Genomic DNA, 16016 nt, shown 5'->3' on the forward strand with positions numbered 1-16016 from the left:
TTTTGCTTCTTGATGCATGCACATTCTAACCAACACTGACTATCTTCAGCTTACTCACAGTAAGGAAGGACTAAAAGGAAAAAGAAGTATAGGTTGCCCTATCTTTCCTTTACTTTAATGTCATTATTTTCAGACTAATGGTTGGCTAATAGAATTGGCTCTTGGTATCCATGGGTTACACATCCATGGATTCAACTAACCCCAGATTTCAAAAAAATATGCCAGTTGGGCGCGGTGGCTCACGCCTGTGATCCCAGCCAAGGTGGGCGGATCACCTGAGGTCAGGAGTTCAAGACTAGCCTGGCCAACATGGCGAAACCCTGTCTTTACTAAAAACACAAAAATTAGCTGGGGGTGGTAACACACGCCTGTAATCCCAGCTACTCAGGAGGCTGAGGCAGGAGAATCACTTGAACCTGAGAGGTGGAGGTTGCAATGAGCCGAGATCACGCCATTGCACTCCAGCCTGGGCGACAGAGCGAGACTCCGTCTCGAAAAAAAAAAAAAAAAAAGAAAATCCAAAAAAGTTATGGCACTGAACATGTACAGAGGTTTGGGGTTTTGTGTTTTTTTTTTGTCATTATTCCCTAAACAATATGATATGGTAACTATTTACATAGTATCTGTTTGGGGGAAACTAAGGGGAAGAACGCATTTTATGGATGTTATACAAAACTTAAAATTTGATAAATATTTTCTAGTTACACTCTAGAAAGTCTGAAGCAATTTTCACTCTCCACAACAGTGTAGGAGTATACTTGTTTTTTCAGTTCTTTAACCTGAGTAATTTCAAACTTTGAAAATTTTTATTACTTCGCTTTGTATTTCCCTAATCACGAGTGAGGTTAAGCATCTTTTAAATATTTCTTGGCAGTTGTACTGTTTTTGGTCTGTGAATGGCTGGTTCACATCTTTTGTTCAGTACTCTATTGGGTTGTATCTACAGTTTATGAGATTATAAGAACACTTTGTAAATTAAAGAAACATGCCCCTTTTGCCATATGCATTAAAATATCTTTTCCAGGGTTTTGTTCCAGATACATGTTGTGACTAGGCGCTTAGGACTGGAGAAGCATTTCCTTTATGAGTTTTTTCCTCAAGACATTTCACTCATTAATTTTTTTCCCTGTAATTTCTTCCTGTGAACTATGCCCCAGTTACACATCCCTAAGGACATACAGTATCACTATTGAAGCAAAACTTTTAAAAAATCATTTTATTGTCTACTGCTTCTCCTGGAAATTATTTTATTTTATCTGTTTGATGTTTTTATCCTTTTTCTACTGGGGAGATGCTACTTCAGGAAGCTAATTCCAAATTAGTTAGTTCTTGGATCTGTTGGCTCCAAGACGCAATTCCCAGCACTTATTCAGCCTTATCTATTTGGGGGAAACTCAGAGGAAGAAGGCATTTTGAAATTCTATCACGTGCTGTTTTTCTTGGCTGGATCAATGGCTTAGCCATTGGCCGCATGGTCTCTATTTCTCTTTACACACCAGATACTTTCAATGGGAGTTTCTAGTAGAGTTGAAGCTAAGGAACACTGAATGCAAAAACAAAGTAATTCCACTTTTGTGCCTCAATCTTATCATCCCAGTGCTCAATGTATTGGCCTTCAGTGGTTCTAGTAAAATGGGATATAATCATGTGTGGAAAATAGCAGAGGCAGCTTCAAAAAACTCAGGGAAGAGAGATTGAAAGGAGTGTCCAAGATGGGGTACATATTATAAAGGCAGAGGAAGAGAACTACTCTTCATAAAACTTGATTTGGAGATAATGCTACAATTGTGGTGACTGGTGCTAGTAAACAGGAAGATAAAGCTACTTTTCTGCGCGCTCTGAAAACTCTCTCAACAAGAAATAATCCCATTGTAAATAAATTTGTTTATTTGTTTATAAAATCCCAAGCAACTGCTTTTTTTTCTTCTTCTTCTTCTAATTGGAACATTTGGGATTTCAGGTTTTCAGATTAGGGGTAAACATTCTGCAAATATTCCAAAATCTGAAAAAATCAGAAATCTGAACCAAACAAATGACTTTTAACCACTTTGAAAAATGAGAACCTCTACAAAAGATTGGGTTTCAATAAAGGGAAATCTCTTTTCTACACACATTCTTTCTCCTTTAAACATCGAAATAGTCTTGAAAGAATTTTTTTATTAAATTCTGTTCTCTTTCTTTGATTTTTTTCTTAGGTGAAATATTACATTTTGTTTTCCTGTGGCATAATGGCAATGTCATCCTTATCAGCTTATGCTCCTATTCCGTACTTCAGTTGACTGGCGCCCTCTGAGGCTTCTGAGCTATGTAGGAGTTTTTGCCCCCCACTAGCTGACACCAGTACGTTACAGAGTTGCTCTAAGTTGCCAGCCGTCCCTTCTCACTGAGATCAAACTGCTCTCTTTCCTCTGCTCCTGGTGCCTTTTCTCTGCTAAAGGTTGGGAAATGATATGCGTCTAAGCAAGAGTAAATAGACCGTGAAGAAGTGAGTTGTGAGTGCTCATAGTGGTGTCACCTAGCAGCTTTGATATGTGAAACAGATGCCACATTCATTTTGGTGTCTTAGAGGACAGATATGCAGTTGCTAATTGTGTTCAGATCAATTAAAGGATGTGTATAAGTGGCTATTGGATTACTGGTGTGTTGTTAGTGATTTAAATCTTTATAAAACATTATTTCTAAACTGTTGACCAAGCTGCAAACATATCCAACAATATGCATGCTCATTAATAAATAGAAGAGACAGTTTCTACAGTGGAAAGCACATGGGCATGGTATCAAAATGAGATTTTACTGCTCTTTGGCAGTGTGATACTGGACCAGAAGTTTGTACCTCAGTTTTCTCACCTGTAAAGTGAGATAATAAAATATAGCTTGTGTGGTGGTGGCATGCCTAGCACATGAATAAACACTGAGTGAAAGAATTTCATTAAATGATAACAATTTTAGAAATATATAACCTGATATTAACTTAAATATGTTTTATGAATATAAATCATTAGAATACATTCTTGATACTTATGATAATAAAATTATTTATCCTTATTGATACATACCTTAAATATATGATTATGACTTGCTAAAAAATATACAATTTTCAAATAACAACAATCTCTTAACCAGTGTACATTTCCAATTCAGAAATCAAATTCTCAGTGGCAAGGGAAGATTGAGATCCAGAAAGAACTAAGACTAGCGAGCATTCCATTCCTCTAAGGCTTCTAAATTAGAATGTGGGTCTAGGGCTGGAAAGAGGGTGAGATTGAGTATCATTCTTCCAATCTCTTTCTGGCTTTTTGTTCCTGACTTTGAATGAGGGTGATAGTTGTGATTACTCCAGACTTTCTGAATAGAAGTGAAAAGTGAGGTAAATCTAACTTGTTGAAATGGAAATATACCTTCCACTCCATAAAAGATGTCACATCTTGGTATAATCTCAGGCTTATTTTTTTAGATGCAAATTAGTGAAAAAACAATAGCTAACAATTTTGGCAGCCAAAATCTTCATGGTAGCTTCCTTTGAATGCCAAAAATCTCTCATGTATGGACACATATGCCTGCATAAATACATGCAAAACACACCCTCTTCTGCCTCCACATGTCTATGGCAATTTTCCAGGAGAAATGCCAGAAGAAGCAAATGCCTCAAAGACTCTGTGCTTTGAGGTTAAAGGTGTGATGCCTTTGGCACCACCAGAACTCAACTTCGTTGTAGCTCTGTGGTGTGTGACGTCTCAGTTGTGATATCCTAGAGCAACCTCATAGCCCTGATCTCCCATTCTGTCCATGTGATTAAACACGCTCTGTTTGGGTGTTGCCTGGTAGAATAATAACACTGCTTAGGTAAGAAGGGTATTGTCCTGAGGTGTGGCGTCCTTTTGACTTCCTCCCCCAAATGGAGCACTTCCTGCTTTCCAGCTGAATGATGAGTCATGAGAAGAGACTTGAGGATGTGACACAGGAGACCAGTCAGGCCATAATTATTTGTATGGCATGTGTAACAAATCTGCTTTCAGCACACATCCCATCCAGGTAAAGCCAGGAAATACAACGAGGGCTGGAAATAGCTCGTGGCTAGCATCCTCAACACTAGTCATTTAGTGCTTTCAACAACCCAAAGTGCCACATCAAAGTACTCCTGTTTACCAGAATTCTCATTGCAGATCTGAATTCTGATGTTTATTTCTATTTTTGTGATTTCTGGCAATTGAGAAACATTGTTAGAGTTTATTCAGAGTGAGGGATTTGTGAAGTGTTTGATATATGTCTGAGATAGACCTAGGTATGTGCTATAATGGCACATAGAAATGTGGCCAGGAGCACAGTCATGTGAGAAAGCTCCCTGGGGTATGTAAGGAGAATGGCTCGTATTGCATTTTAAATTGTGTTCTTACAGAACATGAGCATTACCATTTATTACTGTGTATGTCAAGAACCATGTTGGGTGTGTGTGTGTATACATTTTGCTGAATCCTAACTATGGGCTTTTGAGGCAATTATAAACATAAAAATAGCTATATGACTAATGCTTGCTATGGGCTTGTCATTATGCTAAGTAGCCATCTTATATACATTGTCTTATTGAATCCTCCTAACAACATTGGCCGGTGGGGGTGATTATCCCATTTTATAAGTAAGAAAATGGAGACTTGGAGAGATTAAGGAGCTTGCCCAGGGTTGTATGGCTAGTAAAGTGAAAGAGTTAGGATTTAAACTCGCTCTGTCTGACTTCAAAACTTGTGATTTGTACCACACCATTTTTCTCTCTTACCATCCTATGATCAAGCATTATCAGTGATGAACCAGCCAACCAACAAACCAAACAAACCAATAAACAAGTAAATAAACAAACAAATGCAGTTTCAACCTTCTTTAATGGAGTGTATGTTATAATAGAAAGGTACTCTTTTTCTATTATCTCACTCTGTTGCCCAGGCTGGAGTGCAGTGGTGTAATTGTAGCTCACTGTGGTCTTGAACTCCTGGGTTCAATCCCACCTCAGCCTCCTGATTAGCTGGGACTACAGGTGTGCACCGCCTTGCCTGGCTAAATTTATTTTGGTAGTAATGGGATCTCACTATGTTGCTCAGGCTGGTCTCAAACTCCCATCCTCAAGTGATCCTTCCACCTCAGCCTCCCAAAGTGCTGAGATCACAGGTGTGAGCCACTCTGCCCAGCCAAGAAAAATGCTTATATTCACTTGGAGAACAATAGCTCAAATATGGTGTAGTATTCCATTCTCACCAACACTTAGGAAAAAATGGAAATCTACAACCTTAAGTTAAATCCAACAAATATGAAGTGCCTACTGTGTTGGTCATGCTTCTTATGAGACCCTGAGGTGAACAATCAAGAGATACTTTGGAAAAGAGCACCCTCTTAGAATACCAGAAGAATACCAGAAGGCTGAGGCAAAAGAGTACCAGAAGGCTAAGGCTACTGTTCTCACTTTAGTCTCTCACATTGCTACATATCATTTCCTACAAGAAGTGACCTGTTGGGGGGTCTTCCCTTTGATATCCTAAAAAATGAAACATGTTTATTTCTCTGTGGATATCATGACATGAAAGAATATCCTCCTCAAAAATATCTTCCCCATTTTAACTTCAGTACACTTCATAGAAAGATCAGAGTCATGGTCATGGGCCATTATACCACCATGATCACACACACCAGAACACACTGGGAAATCCGCCTTTGTTATCCCTGCAATTTGGTTTAGTTCTAAAGTGATTAACTTAGAGAAAATGAAGTAAGATAATATTAAATAAGCCAGCTTTTGGATATTTGATTTATGACTAAAAGGAAAGAATCCAGAAGCAGCTTTGAGGAAATCTCATGCACGGTAGAAAGTTAATATCTCAAATAAATTTAAAGGCTTTCTAAGCATGCTGGTGATTAGTTCAATTTTAGATCTCTTTTATCACCTAGATATGGGTTTTAAAAACTATTGTAGGATCTCTTGGTATGGAGGAGATTCCAGAAAACTTTGTATAAATGTTTTTGGTAAAATTTAAAGATATCGTGTACCCCAAATATTTTCTCTTCTCTAGGAATTTAGTTTACACATGTGCAAATTTATCTAAAGTGTGATCTTACATATACGTGATACACCAAACACAGTCATAGGGGAGGATGGGAGGAAAACTTGCATGAAACGTGTTAGAGAAAACCAAAACCTATTTATTTGAACCATATGTTGTTCTTTACTGCACTTATTTTTTTCTTAAGAAGCACAAATTAATTTAGCTAGTTTCTAAGTTTGGGCAATAAGCAAGTTCTTCTTCCCATGCATCCTTTGATCCCCATCACCAAACAGGGAACAGCTTTCTTCTGGTGTAGGTCTCCATGACCCCTCCCCTAAAAGATCAGCAACACACTCAGGACCTCCATTTATATTTTTACTTTTAATGAAATAAATACATCGTGAATATTAATTATGGTGAGTTAGAAGAAAGTGTTCAGCTTCCTTATAAAGCCAGGTCATTGGCTTTGTTACAGGAAAGGGGTCCTGTAGGAAAGGGGGTCCAAGAACGCCAAGAGAGGGTTCTTGGATCTCACACAAGAAAGAATTCAGGGCGAGTCTGCAGTGCAAAGTGAAAACAATGTTATTAAGAAAGTAAAGGAATAAAAGAATGGCTAGTCCGTAGACAGAGCAGCCCTGAGGGCTGCTGTTTGCCCATATTTATGGTTATTTCTTAATGAGATACTAAAGAAGGGGTGGATTATTCATGCCTTCCCTTTTTAGGCCATATAGGGTAACTTCCTGACATTGCTATGGCATTTGTATACTGTCATGGCGCTGGTGGGAGTGTAACAGTGAGGATGCCCAGAGGTCAGTCTCGTCATTATTTGGTATTGGTGGGTTTTGGCCAGCTCCTTAACTGCAACCTGTTTTATCAACAAGGCCTTTATGACCTGTATTCTGTGCTGACCTCCTATCTCATCCTATGAGTTAGAATGCCTTAAGCATCTGGGAATGCAGCCCGGTAGGTTTCAGCCTCCTTTTACCCAGTTCCTATTTAAGATGGAGTTGTTCTGGTTCACATACCTCTGACAGCTTTATCATCATCTTAAGCTTTAGGGAGAAGCTACCTTTATTCATTCATAGTATATTTACTGAGTATTTAGTAGTGGCACATCATTACACAAAGGAGATACAAAAAAATTCCCGGGCATTGGGCGTACGGAGGTACTAATTCAAGAGGTAAGTCATATGCATATGAAAGGCAGAGTATCAATATAAAAGTTGCTAACATTAAGAGGAACATGTATGGATCAAGAAGTGAAATGATCAATATCATATTTTCTGTTCTCTTAAGTGCTAAAAGCCTCTTTTCTCTTTAGTACTTTGTCTTGTGTTTCATCTCTAATTCAAAGCTTTTATAAAATCTTACTTCCTCCATTGAAACCTTTGAGCATGTGAAGAATTATGGTCAGAGCATCCCTGGGTCCAAATTATTCATTATATCGCTTCTCTTCCATTAAGGATCTGTGTTCGCTTGCTTTTTGTTTGTTTATGGCTCTCTATTCCTGTCAGAGCTGGTTTAGAGGTTCTGAGCCAGAGTGCAGCTACTTCCAAATCTTTCCTCCAGGAAGGAAAACTATTCTCTTAACTGATCATGCAATTCTGGAAGGCGAAGAAGGAGTGAGCCCTGACCCAACAGGACAGATTAGCCAGATCAACCTGGTTATCGTAGCAGAGTACTATGTTTCCACTTCAACATCTGCACAACGCCTATTCTACCCATTGGGTGATCAACCACTTGTTCTTTGGTCCTCTGTGCCATTCTCTTAGTTGTTGATACTTTTACTGTCTACTTTACCTGCTAGAGTTATTTGCAGTGTTGGGGCGAGCTACTCAGTAAAAGCCAAGTCTTAGGCGACCGCATGAAAAGTTCATCACTGCTGACTGTCACATCGTGAGCACCCAGTTAATATTTATTAAGGTAGTAATTGTTAGCAGTTAGATATGGATTTATTTAAGGTGAATATTATACTTCTTTTATAGGGAAGAATCCAAAAGCATCAAGTGAAGCTGCCCTCTTCTTCCTTAGCAGGTCCTTTTTCAGGGAAATTGTCTTGGGATGTCTTGTTAGCTCTAGGGGTCTTAGAGATCACTCATTGCCTATGAACTGAAGAGCAGAAACAGGTCCAGAGAGCTTTCAACTGTTTCCCTAAGGCCACCATGCTGGGCATTGGCAGAGCCAGGACCAGCCTTGGTTTTCCTCTTACTGGCCCAGGGCTGACGCCATAGCACTATGTCTGAATGGGGCTTAAAAGCTAATGTGATAAGGGAAAGCCTTGAATTAACAGTGTCCAAAACTATTTTGAGATCCTGATGAAAGTGATAGACCCTCTCCCCAGAAAAATGCATGCTATGGTTTGGATATAGTTTGTTGGGCTCCACAGAGTCTCATGTTGGAATTTGATCTCACTGTTGGAGGTGGGGCCTGTGGAAGGTGTTTGGCTGGTGGGGGCAGATCCCTCATGAATGGCTTTGTGCCACTCCAAGAAGTGAGTGAGTTCTCACTCTTACTTCCCTCAAGAACTGGTTCTTGAAAAGAGCCTAGCACCTCCTCCTTCCCCCTTTCTTCCTTTCTTGCCAAGTAATCGTTATACATTTCAGCTCCCCTTTATCTTCCGCCATGAGTGAAGGCAGCCCCCTCGCTGGAAGCAGATGTTGGTGCCATGCTTCTTGTACAGCCAACAGATCCATGAGCCAAACAGACCTCTTCTTTATAAACTACACAGCCTCAGGTATTCCTTTATGGCAATACAAACAGATTGAGACAATGCACACACACACTTACAATTTTGGATATAATTTTGGACATGAACTTCATGAAGCTTATCCAATGACAGCTGTCTAGGGTACATGACCTCCATTTTATGAAGTACTGATACAGATGGAATTTACAAGAAACACTCTGCCTATTTCTAAATACTCCTATATTCTCATTACACTTGAGTAATTACAAGATTATAGAATGTGGATGGTTACTGCCACTTCTCAAAATGGCCGTTTAGGATTTAATTATTAGTGAGGGAACAATTCCCCAAACAGACATCCAAATCTACATGTTGGCTGAATAACACACACACACACACACACACACACTACACACACACTACACACACACACGAACATAAATTTAAAAGCAGTTAAAAGGCAGTTAAAAAACTTGAAAAGTGTGAATTTCCTACAACTACCTTATCTTCCATTGAAAAATTATTTTTATTGTCCCTCATTCTCCTATTATATTTTCTTTTCTAGTAAACACCTGCCATAGTGTGTATCCTTTATTCAGGACCTACTGTGCATTTTACTCGGGAGGCTAGAAAATTATTCATCCAGCAAGTATATATAGACCATCTGTTATGTGTAAGATATTCTGAGAGATGTGGGGAAAGGGTTCTTAAGAAGACACAGCATGGTCTTTTCTCTCAAGGAAATTTTGGTTCAATTTGGAGGGCACAATGATATTAATATGCATTCAATGGCAGGTCTTTATTGAGTGCTATTCAAGCTTCAAGCTAGAAAGAGAGACAAAAATTACTTTGAGGTGAACTTCATGAAGGAGGTGAAGTCTATACTGACTGGGCTTTGACAGGTGGATTGGATTGCAGAAGGCCAAAAAGAAGGGGAAGGTATTTTAGTCTATTCTAGTTATCTATTGTTATATAACAGACAATCCCAAATGTAGTGCCTTGAAGCAACAACACCTCTTAATTTTCTCCTGAATTTGCCATTTGGATTGGGTTGGGGGATGAGACAGAGAACAGCTTGCTTCTGTTCCACTGGGCATCACCTGGGGCAACACACAGGAGGCTGGCATCACCCGAAGGATCGCTCCTGGCACATGTGTTGGTTGATGCTGACAGGAGCTGTGGCTGTTGACCAGAGCACCTACATACGGCTGTTCCATGTGACTGCCTGGCTTCCTCCCAGCAAGAGGCTTTGTGACAAGAGCCAGTGTCCCAAGAGAACCAGGCAGAAGCTTCTTCAATTTTATGACCTGCCTTGGAAGTCATTCACTGCCACTTTCGTCATAGTCACAAGTGCACCCAGATGCAAGGGGAGGGAACATAGGCCTTGCTTTTAACATCTTCAAGTCACACTGTAGGATGAGCATGTGGGAGGGGAGATACTGTTGTGGCCATTTGGGAAAACATAGTCTGCCCCACAGGCCGTGGAATGATAGGAGTGAGATTGCAGAGGTGGTGCAGTTGCAGGTGTCTGGATAATCATGTTGGGTGGAGCTTGGAAAATGGGTGGGAGTCTAAGCTAAGGAATCTGGATTTAGTCCTGCTGACACTGGTGATGCTTTCAAGTTTTTGATGTAATCACAGTGATGATGAACTAGAATGATCTGGTTGGAGTGTGCAGGATCGTTGGAGGTGGTGTCATTAACTGGGAGTTTATTACAGTAGTCTAGATATGCCAAGATAAGGCCTTGCATGGAGTACAAATAGAGACTGGAAAAAAGTGACAGGAAAGAGAGAAATTACCAGGAATAATACGATGTTCAAAATACTTGGATAAGAGGAAAAGGGGAAAATAGGACAGTGATAATGTCACTGTTATGAGCTAAGTAATAATATAGGCTCTATCCTTAAAGAGATGGGCAGTAGTTTTCCAACAGAATTTGCCAGGGGCAAGTCAAAGCATGCACACTTGGATAATTAGTGTTTCCTGAGCTCCCACAGTGAGTTCTGAACAGATAAAGGACATAATTGATTTAAGTGCATTTACAAAATTAAGATTTTCTTCAAAATGTGATTATATAGTTATTTTATTTTGCCTTTAGAGTAGTCCTTTGGGATATTACTACAAGCCTCACAGTCCCTTACTACCACTTTGAAACCTAAACTGTTTCAAAAGATGAAAAGTTCTTGTGAGCTCTTTTGTCAGCAAAACCTGACCTGAACAGGTATTGAATAGACATAAAGCTGTTTATAGTCTCTATTCATCCCACTTAGTGTGAATATTCATGTATTTCATTGCATACATATTATGTATTTGATTTTGAGATTCTAGATCTGAATCATAATTTCATGGATGAGAATAGCGTTACTTGGAAAATTAAGTAGTTTACCCAAGGCGTACGCTAGGATCTGTTATCTGTAAAGACCAATCTGTAAAGGCCTTCTCAGTGAGCACCAACTCCATCTGAAAAGCTGTACACAGGAATTGTTCACAGAAGTAGATCTGTTTCTGACACCAGTTCTTTTTCTGGTTGGCTATCTTATCTCTGACAGGTGCTGGTATTTTTGCCGTTAAATTGCAAATCCTTTGAAGGCAGAGACAGTGTTATTTGCTTTACATAGAAGCAGTTTACATAAAGAAGAAGCTGAATCTTTGATTTGGCATTTGCAATTGACATATAAGTACTCCACATTAGGCTGTATTTTACGGGTTGATCAGTATACACTGCCAGGTAAGTCTGTGTACTCTGTCCGTGTCCAGACTTGGGGACTTGGAACAAGCACAATCTCCCAAGGGCAGAATGGTCATGGCCTCACCCTGCCCTCTCTTGGAAACCTCATCTCGATGTGCTGAGCTGGACCTGTGAGACTTTGGGCAGAGACTTTGGGCAGAGTCCAGGGTTAAGCCTCTTCGGCCTCTGGTGGCTTTCAGGTGCCACTTGGGAGAATGGGCCCTGGAAAGTGAGGCACTCGGGAAATAAAGATGTACTTCCATCTTGGGCTTTTCTCCTGTGCAGGCAGGCTCTGCTTTTCAGGAGAGAAAATGACTTCAGGACCTCTTGCATCCTCTCATTTGTCTCCTTCCTCTCCTCCTTACAGTGAATGGGCTGTATACTCTCAAGCATGAGATTCAATTACTTTTATTGTTAGACTTGGCTGTGATTGTCTTTAATGGTCAGAAAATTATCCAGCAACTAAAAAAACACAATTAAAAAAGTCAGCCACAGTGTGTCCCTGTGATTTTTGGCTGGCAGTAAAGAAGAATTTCCTCAGAGGACTTCTTTGAGACATTTGACATTTTGTACTTGTTCTCCAAATTTTATTTCACAAATGGAAACCTAAGGCCTGTGTTTTTGTTTTTTTTTTAGTTCATTCAATAGCAGACATATTGTAAGCCACTCAAAAGTGATAGTTTCAGTTTAATGTCATCTACGATGTGGAAAATATTTTATAGCTGATAATCCTAACTTTCAATGTACAACATTGAGCAAATATGTATATGAATGCAAAGCATGTTCAGACCCTGGTTCCTGCCCCTAAATAAATTGGTATCCTTGGGCAACTTACTATATACAAATGGAATCCATCTTCTTATTGGGAAGAAGGAAAGAGAATTTTAGCCCACATTACAGATTTTCTGTTGGGAATAGTAATACAAATGGTATTGATGAAAAGAAGTACTCCAGGAAGTGTCACTGACTGTAGTGACCTAGGGCATTTGCAATAGGGATCATGTGGAAGTGATTTCAGGCCAAGCTGGAGCTTCTTTGAGTTATGTGGGGACAGGGAGTCCTTGAGCTTCATGGACCTATAGTATTTCTGCCTGAGCAGCAAGTGTTTCATAATATGCCATGGCTAACCACATTACAGGAGAAGTCATCGCCTCTTATGCTTTCAGGGAGCCAGGAAGCAACGCCTAATGAGATGCCTGACAGTTCAGAGAATGGCCCTGCATGTGTTGTTTTGAATGATGCCAGCCAGTTTCAAGTGGGCAGGATTAAAATGCAAACCAAACCCAGATTTTTTTTTTGTATTTAATTAATGTCTGATGTTTGCCAACCAAGGGGAAGGTGATAGAAGGCAGCAAAAAAATTGCTTAGAGCTGTGCTGTCACCTGGACTAAGACATCCTGACATGATGTAGCTGGGACAGCAGCTGGCCCCTCTGTGGTACTGGGGAATGGAATTGGCAGATGGAAAGGAAATGTGAAAATGTTCCTGAAGCATGGCCTATTTACAAGTAGACTTTTAATAAAAAATTGTGGTTAAGATGCACATAACGTGACATTTACCATTTTAACCATTTTAGATATACAATTCAGTGGCATTAAGTTCATTCACAATGTGGTGCAACCATCACTACTGTCTAGTTTCAGAAGTTTTTCATCACCCCATTAAGGAAAGCTTACACCCGTTAGCGGTCACTCCCTATTTCTCACTTCTCCAGTCCCTGCCAATTCATCTGGTTCCTGTCTATAAGTAGGCTTTTCAGGACAGCACAGTAGCTCAGGGGAATGGAAGACACTGGGGTTGGGAATTAAGAGACGGAGGGTCTTTTCAAATCTAGGCTCCTGTCTTTGTTGTTTTCAACAACATAGCAAACCCTCCTCACCGCAGCAGGAGGACAAACCTGTAGCTTATGACTCCCTTTGCAAATCTTTTTAAACCACCTTATTGAGGTGTAGTTTATATATCATAAACTTCATGCATTTCAAATGTAATTCAATGATTTTTAGTATCTTTACCAGATGGTGTAACCACTGTCATAATCTAGTTTTAGAGCAGTTTTATCCTTCCAATCAGATCTCTCATGCCTATTTATAGTTAATCCTGTTCTACCCTCAGTCCCAAGCAACCAGTGGCCTACTTTCAGTCTCTATCAATTAGCCTTTTCTGGACATTTCATAGAAGTGAAATCATATGACATGTCGTCTTGCATCTGGCTCCTTTCCCTGAGCATAAGGTTTTGGGGATTCATCCATGATGGAGCATGTGTCAGGAGTTCTTTTTAAAAATTGCTGAATAGTATTTCATTGACTGGATATACCACATTTTATCTATTCACCTGCAAACATTTTTAAAGAAGTTTCTAGTCTGTGAAGTCTAGGGGGTTGGGTTAATTAGGTGACTTCTAAGATCTTCCCTCTCCCAGATTCTGGCCAAAAAAAAGTCCCAGTGGCAGATCTGAGTTCTTAGATCATGCATTTACTCAACAGATGTTTGTTGAATAGCCCTCATGGTGAACCACGCTCTGTGCTAGACACTGGGAATATGGTCCTGCATTCTTGAGATTTCTGCTTTACTGTAGGAGACAGAGCACTTCTCACACAAGGCCCAGCCCAGCCCCTATGCTGGTGGGTCACAGGAGCAGACACATTCTGTTGGGACTGATGTTTGGTCACAGGCAGGTTTTTCAGTCTGCTCCCCTGACTATGCCCCTCCACAGATGCTCTGTGCTCCTCCCAGGCACTGCCATTCCATCATGAGTTTCCAGCACGTGTTTTTGGAATTGCCTGTTTGCATGTCTCTCCTCCCTTTGGAATGTGAGCAACCTGAGGATGGAATGGAGCTTAGTACAGTGCCTGGCATGTAGAAGGTGCCCAGTGGTTGTTTGATGAATTAATGGATGATTGAATACCATTCTGGCAAGAATCAGGAGCAAATATAAGAATTGGGGACATATGGGCCTCTTCTGGTCTCTTCGTTTCTAGGGGCAGTGTTCTTCCTTCTCTAGTTCCAGAGTTAGCGGTTGCAGGGTTGCCTCTTTAGACTGCAGGCACAGGTACAGAAGAGAAAATACAGCAATCTGAAGTTCTCACTGCTTCCTGGAACACAAGCTTGACACAGACTTCTTAACACTGTCACAAATATCTTAATAGTGCTCCTAGGGTCACCCTGAGAGCAGACTATTTAGGGAAACAATATGAAAATGGTCTTGCGTGGCAGGGTGACTGTACCCAGATGCCAGAGGTGGTGACAGCATGGCTTCCCCAGCCTGTGCTCAGGCTCCTCCCGTTCCACCCTGCCACCGCCTGGCTCATGCTCTCAGCCTCCTCCTTGGCTCCTGCCCTGGGACATCTCACCTGACCAGAAAGCCGGGACTGAAGGGGACAGGACGCATCGTGTGTATTCCTGTGGGACACTGGGCTGAAGGTGGAAGTGGGAAGACCCTGAATGCTGAAGCAGGCAAGGTGTTTCACGTGGAGAAGAAAGCAGGTGGTTCTTTGAGGGCTTTATTGGTGGCCAGTACTGGTGGCTGGAGTCTAATCAGAGTCCCATTACCTTATTGGGACAAAACATGTAAAAGGGCAGGGACGTAGTTTAGTTTCAGAGATTACGTGAAACTTTTAAGAGACTATAATTATTTTTAAGATTATTTATTCTGAAGGCGTAATCTACTTTAATAGGACCATGTGTTAGCCTTGTCATCTTGGGACAACTCTGGTGGTCTTTCTCATGTTTATTTTCATGGTTATTGATTGGGGCCCGTGGATGTGGTCCATCATACACAATTATTTCATGAGTGGTGGTCATATCATACTCTGTTGACATTCTACTAGGGATCTCCACATCTCCCAACTCCTTACAGAAGGACTCTTAATCTCTGGGGTGGGCAGTAGCTTGCTGGGTTCCTTTTCATAATGGAAGACAAAGATTGAGAGTCTAGTTGGAAAGAAACTACCTTGGGTTTTAGTTGATTCTGTTATTGATTAGCAATTTTACCACTTAAAATGTACTCATGCTTGAGACACCCCAAATATGTTCTATAAATTCTAAACTCACGCGCAGGGCACTTCTCCCTGAGCCAGTGTCCAATGACAGTGCAGTGACACCTGGTTCTAATCTTGTGAATCAAAAGTCAAGGTATACATTCTTCCCCCGCCAGCCCGTTCTTGATGCTTTGCCTGTTAATTCACACTAGATCCCTTCTGTTGAGCTGGTAGTTTCATTTTTAGTATAGAAATTAAGTTTAATTAAAACTTACTTGCCATTTAAAATGATAATTTGTTTGGTTTAGCATTCTTAATTACCTTGAGTAAATTGCCTGTAGAGGCTCACATAATTCGTTTGTTTGTTCAAAGTGTTACTGTGTCATCTGCATATTTTGAAAGATACCACTTTAATGAAACACTGGGGTGGAGTCAGGGCAAATGCTAAGGGGATGGTCTTTGCTAAGGGGGTGGTCTTTCCGCCCTAGTCTGTTTGTTCAGCTGGAAGATTTTTATCATCTTACAGAGTTTTCACAAAAGATCAAAGTTTTACAAAGCTTCAGTGTTAGAAAATCATTAGCAAGGAAGTATCTGGGGG

At 40.4% G+C, this 16016-nt stretch overlaps 1 protein-coding gene across 5 annotated transcripts in view; it reads left to right on the plus strand.

The window, feature by feature from the left end:
• The window catches only part of RAPGEF4 (Rap guanine nucleotide exchange factor 4), a 320154-nt gene that overhangs the window by 97821 nt on the left and 206317 nt on the right, over window positions 1–16016 (plus strand). The window lies entirely within an intron of this gene.

This window comes from Pan troglodytes, chromosome 13 (assembly GCF_028858775.2).
Source record: "Pan troglodytes isolate AG18354 chromosome 13, NHGRI_mPanTro3-v2.0_pri, whole genome shotgun sequence".
Taxonomy (NCBI): Eukaryota; Metazoa; Chordata; class Mammalia; order Primates; family Hominidae; genus Pan; species Pan troglodytes.